Genomic DNA, 8,181 nt, shown 5'->3' with positions numbered 1-8,181 from the left:
TTTTTTTTTTTTTTTTTGAGGCGGAGTCTCGCTCTGCCGCCCGGGCTGGAGCACAGTGGCCGGATCTCAGCTCACTGCAAGCTCCGCCTCCCGGGTTTACGCCATTCTCCTGCCTCAGCCTCCCGAGTAGCTGGGACTACAGGCGCCGGCCACCTCGCCCGGCTAGTTTTTTGTATTTTTAGTAGAGACGGGGTTTCACTGTGTTCGCCAGGATGGTCTCGATTTCCTGACCTTGTGATCCGCCTGTCTCGGCCTCCCAAAGTGCTGGGATTACAGGCTTGAGCCACCGCGCCCGGCCTCACCTCACCATTAACTAGAGTCATTGACTGTTACACCTGCAGGCTGAACATACCTCCCCAGGATGAAGTGTGAGTCCTCAGCATCCCAGGGAGGTTAGTGTCCTCCTGAGGAGCTCCAGCCTAGGGGGTGCCTCCACGTCCAGTCTGGAGCCGCCTCCCCACTCCCGCTCCCCAGGGCCCAGCACGTTCAGCCGTCATGAGTGTCCCAGCTAGAGTCAACCAGCAGAGGATGTTTAGTGTCTCACTGTGCCTTCAGAAATGCTCCCCACCCTCGGGAATTCCAATGCCCACTTCTCTGTCCTGCCGCACTCCTCCTCGTTGCCTATCTCTGTTCAGATGCCCCAGCGGATCACCGTTCAGTAGACATCTACCAGGCACTCCCTGTTCGGGGGTGAGTGTTGGCTATGGAGTTAGCCACCAGGAGCCTGCCTCCTGCTGACTGGGCAATCTGGGCAAGTTATTTAGTTTCTCTGCCTCAGTTCTTCTTATCCGTAAAATGGGGATAGGAATGGCACCTTCCTCAAGGGTGTTGGTGAGGGTTAGACCAGTTGATATGCTAAGTGCTTAGAACTCATTAACCCCCTGGGACATCTCAGCTGCTGCTGTTGTCTGTCAGTCTAGGAGGCTAAGGGATCTGCTTTCATGGAGGGATGAAGTGACTGTCTAAAACCTGCTGCAGATAGAGCTTCGGCTTTAGCCTCTGTATTAAGCGTGACCCATGGGGGTATGGGTTGGATGGTGGTCGACTTACTTTTTTGCTGGCTTCCTCCCAACATGACAGCCTGAGGGCAGCTAAATTGCCCACTTGGTGGCCTGTGAGTCACAAACTCACCCAGGTTCAAAAGGAGGAGAATTACACTCCAGACTTTTTGTTTTTGTTTTTGTTTTTGAGACAGGGTCTCGCTCTGTCATCCAGGCTGGACTGCAGTGCTGCGATCTCAGCTCATTGCAACCTCCGCCTCCTCACACCTGGCTAATTTTTGTATTTTTGGTAGAGACAGGGTTTCACTGTGTTGTCCAGGCTGTAAACTCTAGACTTTGATGGGGCAGTGGAAAGGTGGGAAATTGGAAAGGTGGAAAGTGGAAGGGTATATGGGACAGGAGGCACTGCTGCAGCCACCTTTTGGGAGATACAGTCCGCCACAGATGATAGCTCTCCCGTCCGCTGGGAGGGTTATGGCTGTGAAGCAACTGGAATATCCTTTTCTGTTTTTTGTTTTTTTTAAAGAGATGGGGTCTTACCCTGTCACCCAGCCTGGAGTGCAGTGGTGCAATCATGGCTCACTGCAGCCTTGATCTCCTGGGGTCAAGCAATCCTCCTTCCTCAGCCTCCCAGATAGCTGGGACTACAGGCTTGAGCCACCACATCTGGTGCCTGGAATATCTTACCTGCCCATAAGGAATCTCTGTGGTGACCACAGCTGCACCATTGCAGGTTGGCTGACCACATCTGTCCCTTCTCTTCCTATCCCACCTCGGTGCAAGTCGCACCGTGTTTATGGTCCACAGGAATCAGCTCACAGGAGACAGCTGGACAAGCCAAGAATCCATTGGTCCACATGGGGTGGCCAACCATTAGGTGGAGAGCAGTGAATGGAGCAGTGAGCCCAGGCCAGGTGAGTGGGTGGAGGCACCTGGGACCAGCACAGGATGTTACATGGGAGCTGGGCATTCAGAAGGGGCCTCGCCATTAAGCCGAGTGAGCCCGTGGGGCCACACGCCCCCACCTCCTCCAGGAGGGAGGGATACATCATCAGCGTGGAGCCTGGGAACCCTAGCAGCCTATTCCAGATCCTGCCAGAGCCTGACCACTTGATTTCATCTCCCTTCCAAAGTAGTGGCACTTAATTAAGAATTTCTAGGTCACGCGCAGTGGCTCACATCCATCATCCCAGCACTCTGGGAAGCTGAGACAGAAGAAAAAACTGGAGGCCACGAGTTCAAGGACAGCTTGGGCAACATAGTGAGACCTACCCCGTCTCTACCAAAAAAAAAAAAAAATTGTTTTTTTCATGAGCTGAATGTGGTGGCATGCACCAGTGGTCCCAGTTACTCGGAGGCTGAGTCGAGAGGATCACCTGAGCCCAGAAGTTGGAGGCTGCGGTAAGCTATGATTGTGCCACTGCACTCCAGCCTGGGTGACAGAGCACTACTCTGTCTCTAAAAAATAAAATAAAATAAAATTATAAATAATTAATTAATAAATAATTTGGGAAAAGACTTACTATCTAAGAAATCTTTCTCCCGCACCCCAGGGCCCCTGGTTTACTTTCACGTCTCAGGAAATAAGAATCAAAAAAGTCACTTTCCTTGAGTGGAGGGAAGAAGGGAAGGCTGGCCAGACCCTGGGCCTCTGTCTCCTCCCTCCGTCTCAGCCATCTGGACAGAAGGGGCCTTTATTTAACCGGATGCTTCTCCACAGTCCTGTCACCCAGGGTTGCAAACTTGTCCTGTGGTCTCTTGTGGCCTCTGACATGTGGATCGGGATCAGCAGTTCTGAAGCCGATGGTCCCCTTCTTTAAAACGGTGCTAAACACATGTATCATGTAAATTACCATCTTAACCTTGTGAAGCATGTAGTTCAGGGGCCTTAAGAACATTCGTGGCCGGGCACAGTGGCTCACGCCTGTAATCCCAGCACTTTGGGAGGCCGAGGTGGGCAGATCACCTGAAGTCAGGAGTTCAAGACCATCCCGGCTAACATGGTGAAACCCCGTTTCTTCTGAAAATATAAAAATTAGCTGGGCATGGTGGAGTGCATCTGTAATCCCAGCTACTCAGGAGGCTGAGGCAGGATAATCACTTGAACCCGGTGGGTGGAGGATGCAGTGAGCCAAGGTGGTGCCACTGCACTCCAGCCTGGGCGATAGAGTGAGACTCCCTCTCAAAAAAAAAAAAAAAAGAAAGAAAGAAAGAAAAAGGAACATTCACAATGTGGCACTACCATCACCACCATCCATCTCCAGAATTCTGTTCCATCTTCCCAAACGGAAACTCTATCTCCATTAAACACTAACTCCCCATTCCCCCGTCCCCGAAACGTGACAACCACCAGCTTCTTTCTGTCTCTGTGAATCTGACTACTCTAGACACCTCGTGTAGGTTGAATCTTACAGTACAGACAGACCCCCATGTCTATGTGTCCCAAATCCATGGATTCAAGCACCCACAGATTAAAAATATTCTCAGGCCAGCCGCGGTGGTATACACCTATAATCCCAGCACTTTCAGAGGCTGAGGTGGGAGGGTCACTTGAGCCCAGGAGCTCAAGACCCCATCTCTACAAAAAAATATATATATATATATTATTATTATTATTGAGACAGAATCTTGCTCTGTCTCCCAGGCTGGAGTGCAGTGGTGCAATCTTGGCTCATTACAACCTCTGCCTTCTGGGTTCAAGCAATTATCCTGCCTCAGCCTCCTGAATAGCTGGAATTACAGGCACCCGGCCACCACACCCAACTAATTTTTGATTTTTAGTAGAGATGGGGCTTCACCGTGTTGCTCAGGCTGGTCTTGAACTCCTGACCTCAAGTAATCTGCCTGCCTTGGTCTCCCAAAGTGCTGGGATTACAGGCGGGTGCATCTGTAGTCCCAGCTACTTGGGCGGCTGAGGTTGGAGGATTGCTTGAGCCTGAGAGATCAAGACTGTAGTGAGCCATGATCATACCACTGCGCTCCAGCCTGGGTGACAGAGCACAACCCCGTCTCAAAGAAAGAAAGAAGGAAGGAAGGAAGGGAAGGAAGGAAAGAAGGAAGAAAAAAAAAATGCAGAAAAAACTTTTTACAAAGTTCCAAAAAGCAGAACTTGAATTTACTGCGCGCGGAGTATCGCACTGAATCCACGCAAATGAAGCGATGCGTAGGCATTTTATTCGGTGTTACGAGCCATCTAGAGATGATTTAGAGTCTACAGGGGGACATGTGTAGGTTATATGCAAACACTACTCCATTTTATATAAGTGACTTGAGCATCCGAGGATTTTGGGATCCACAGGGGGTCCTGCAGTCACCCCTCTGTGGACAGGGAGTTGTATTTGTCTCTTTGTGTCAGGTTTATTTCACTGAGCATAATATTCTCAAGGTTGGCCGGGCGCGGTGGCTCAAGCCTGTAATCCCAGCACTTTGGGAGGCCGAGACGGGCGGATCACGAGGTCAGGAGATCGAGACCATCCTGGCTAACACGGTGAAACCCCGTCTCTACTAAAAATACAAAAGACTAGCCGGGCGAGGTGGCGGGCGCCTGTAGTCCCAGCTACTCGGGAGGCTGAGGCAGGAGAATGGCGTAAACCCGGGAGGCGGAGCTTGCAGTGAGCTGAGAACCGGCCACCGCACTCCAGCCTGGGCGACAGAGCGAGACTCCGTCTCAACAAAAAAAAAAAAAAAAAAAAAAATATTCTCAAGGTTTATCCATGGAGTAGAATGGGTCAGAATTCTGATGCCCCTTTTTATAACACACATCTTGTACATGTTCTCTTTTCTCTCTCTCTCTCTTTTTTTTTTTTTTTTTTTGGAGACAGGATCTTACTCTCTCTCTCACGTTGGAAGTGTTCAGTGGCATAGTCTTGGCCCACTGCAGCCTTGACCTCCCAGGCTCAGGCGATCCTCCCACCTCAGCCTCCTGAGTAGCTGGAACTACAGGTGTATGCCACCATACCCACCTAATTTTTGTATTTTTTGTAGAGATGGGGGTCTCGCTATGTTGCCCAGGCAGGTCTCAAACTCCCAGTGTCAAGTGATCCTCCTGCCTCAGCCTCCCAAAGTGCTAGGGATTACAGATGTAAGCCAGCGCATCTGGCCCCTCTTCACTCTCCTGAAATGAAATGTCTAAAATGATCTAGAACGCTGCCCTGCCCTCTGCCAGTAGACATCCAGTAGAACCCACCATGACAAGCAGGCCCCCATTCCGCATTTCCAGAACGTTCTCTAACTGTCATGCAGTGTGACCCCCAGACCACACTGAAAACCACTCCCCCAAATGAAGTTTTTTCCTAAGGAGCCCAGATGACTTTGTTCCTCATTATCTTCCTCAAGTCTTAGACCCCGACATCCCTATAAAGAGTCTTCCTTGCCGGTAAATAGCATGTGCAAAAGGCTTCCATGGGCGGCCCACCAGCCCTACAACCAACCTTGGCTTTGGCTTGGCTGAGAACCCACCCACAATTTCCCCTCTATCATCAGTGACCACTCTCATTTCAAAGATGTGGAAAGTAAAGTTCAGAAACAGATGAAGACATCGGGACCGACATATCCTGCATGCCTTCTAGGTGTGCACGCAGTGTGTCTTTACTGCTCCCAGCATCCTGGGTAGAGAAGACATCATCCCATTTTTACGGAGGTAAAAATTGAGGCTGAGCATGGTGGCTGACGCCTGTGGTCCCAGCACTTTGGGAGGTCGAAGCAGGCAGATCACCTGAGGTCAGGAGTTCGAGACCAGCCTGGCCAACATGGTGAAACCCCATCTCTAGTAGAACTACAAAACTTAGCCGGGTGTGTCGGCTGACGCCTGTAATCTTGGGAGGCTGGGAGGCTGAGGCAGGAAAAGAGCTTGAACCCGGGAGGCAGAGGTTGCTGTGAGCCAAAACCACACCACTGCACCACTGCACTCCAGCCTGGACGACACAGTGAGACTCCATCTCAAAAAAAAAAAAAAAAAAAAATTGAGTAGCAGGGCACCAAGGACCTTTTCTCTGGGTCACAAAGCTATTGGGTGGCAAAATGAGAACCAGGAGGTAGAACTCCTAATTCTAAGCCACTACCCGCTACTGCCTCTGTGACGAAGGATAGAGGGGCTGGGATCCACTCTCCCCACAGCAGCTGCGATCGAATCAGAAAGCAGGCTGTGCACCCAGATGCTGGGAGTCAGTGCTCAGAGGAGGAAGAGGAGGCCATGGTGCACAGGCCAGTCACCACAGTCCTGGCACAGCCAGGTCTCTGCCGTGCACTGCCACAGCCCACCTGGCTCAGTTCATGGCCAGGAAGGCATGTTCCTTCCATCAGCAGGACGTGAATTTTTTTTTTTTTTTTTTTTTTTTTGAGACGGAGTCTCACTCTGTTGCCCAGGCTGGAGTGCAATGGCATGATCCTGGCTTATTGCAAGCTTGGCCTCCCGGGTTCATGCCATTCTTCTGCCTCAGCGCCCGGAGTAGCTGGGACTACAGGCGCCCACCACCATGCCCAGCTAATTTTTTTTTTTTGTATTTTTAGTAGAGACGGGGTTTCTCCGTGTTAGCCAGGATGGTCTCCATCTCCTGACCTCGTGATCCACCCACCTCGGCGGATCTGGGATTACAGGCGTGAGCCACCGCGCCCGGCCAAGCAGGAGGTGATTAACGAACACCAGGTGAGGACGAGCAGGTAGAACAAAGTCAGAATCTCAACTAAGCCTTCGAGATTGTGTCAGGCTCATTTCCCTGCGAGGTCTGGTCTCTGTCCCACTCTGGGGTGTCAGCTTCCCAGAGACTCGCCCAGGTCTCCTACCTTCCGAGCTCTTGCCCTGCTGCTGCTTTCAGCCCTGCCTTTCACAGCGGCTAGGTGCCCACTCCTTAGCCTGGCATTCAAGGGTGCAATGCCAACTTTAGCTTCACCCCAATTTCGTGACACAAACCCTCCACTCTGGCCAAATTCCTCCCATGCCATGACTTTCCTGCCTCTGAGCCTCTGCCTATGATCCCCCCACTGCCCCCCAGGCCTGCCCTCCTCACCCATTTCATCTGTTAGGCTGACAGGGCAGGTTTGAGTCCAATGCACCTGATTCCAATCCCTGACTTCTCCAGCTTATCAACCTGTGAGGCATCAGGCAACCTCCTGAATCTCTCTGAGCTTCTTTTTTTTCTTTTTTTTTCTTTTTTTTTGACAGAGTCTCATTCTGTTGCCAGGCTGGGCTCACTGCAGTCTCCATCTCCCGGGTTCAAGTGGTTCTCCTGCCTCAGCCTCCTGAGTAGCTGGATTACAGGCACTCGCCACCACACTGGCTAATTTTTGTATTTTTAGTAGAGACGGAGTTTCGACACGTCGGCCAGGGTGGTTTCGAACTCCTGACCTCAGGTGATCCACCCGCCTCAGCCTCCCAAAGTGCTGGGATTACAGGCATTAGTCACCGTGCCTGGCCTGTCTCTCTGAGCTTCTGTGTCTGCACATAAAATGCCACTGAATTCAACTCATTTTTATTGAGCTCCTACTGTGTCTACAACAGTCTGGGGATTTAGCAGTGAAGAAAGGTGATTTTTCTTTACTGCCTCTCCTTTTGTACTTTTAAAATGATGTACCATGTGCAGGTAAAATTTATTTTTAAATTTTATTAAAATAAAAATTACCAAGGTAATGAGACTTAGAAAGAGGGAAAATATTAATATCTTACTCCAGGGGCTTCTACGGGGGTGAAGGGAGGCAACCCAGTCAAGTGTGGGGCCTGGGGCCCGGCAAAGAAGTGCCCACTAAACGGCAGCCATCGTCAAAATGCTGCCTTCTCTGAGGCTTTAAGGAGCCTCCCGCAGTTAAACCTGGTCCTCACCCCCACTGGAATGTGATGGCGCCTTTGTTTGTACTATGTCATTTACTCACCTACCCATCTACCTCCCTGTCCTCCATGTATCCACCTACCCACCCAGCCATCGCTCATACTTCCACCCACTCATTGATTACTTATTGCAAACCACCTTAGCCCATTTTGTGCTGCTATAACAGAATAGCATAGGGTAATTTATTTATTTTTATTTTTATTTATTTATTTATTAAGACAGAGTCTTGCTCTGTCATCCAGGCTGAAATGCAGTGGTGTGATCTCGGCTCACTGCAACCTCCACCTCCCGGGTTCAAGTGATTCTCCTGCCTCAGCCTCCCTAGTAGCTGGAATTATAGGCATGCACCCCCACGCCTG

General features: G+C 50.7%; 1 long non-coding RNA gene across 1 annotated transcript; it reads left to right on the top strand.

The window, feature by feature from the left end:
• Window positions 1-208: 208 nt before the first annotated feature.
• Window positions 209-7,212, top strand: LOC115893480. Its single transcript, XR_004053475.1, has 3 exons — window positions 209-1,915; window positions 6,510-6,645; window positions 7,162-7,212. It is a non-coding gene; the product is annotated as an uncharacterized LOC115893480 (long non-coding RNA).
• Window positions 7,213-8,181: the final 969 nt, after the last annotated feature.

Source organism: Rhinopithecus roxellana, chromosome 15 (genome assembly GCF_007565055.1).
Source record: "Rhinopithecus roxellana isolate Shanxi Qingling chromosome 15, ASM756505v1, whole genome shotgun sequence".
Classification (NCBI taxonomy): domain Eukaryota; kingdom Metazoa; phylum Chordata; class Mammalia; order Primates; family Cercopithecidae; genus Rhinopithecus; species Rhinopithecus roxellana.
The sequence above is the reverse complement of the archived record's forward strand: the minus strand, read 5'-3'. Positions and strand labels throughout refer to the sequence as shown.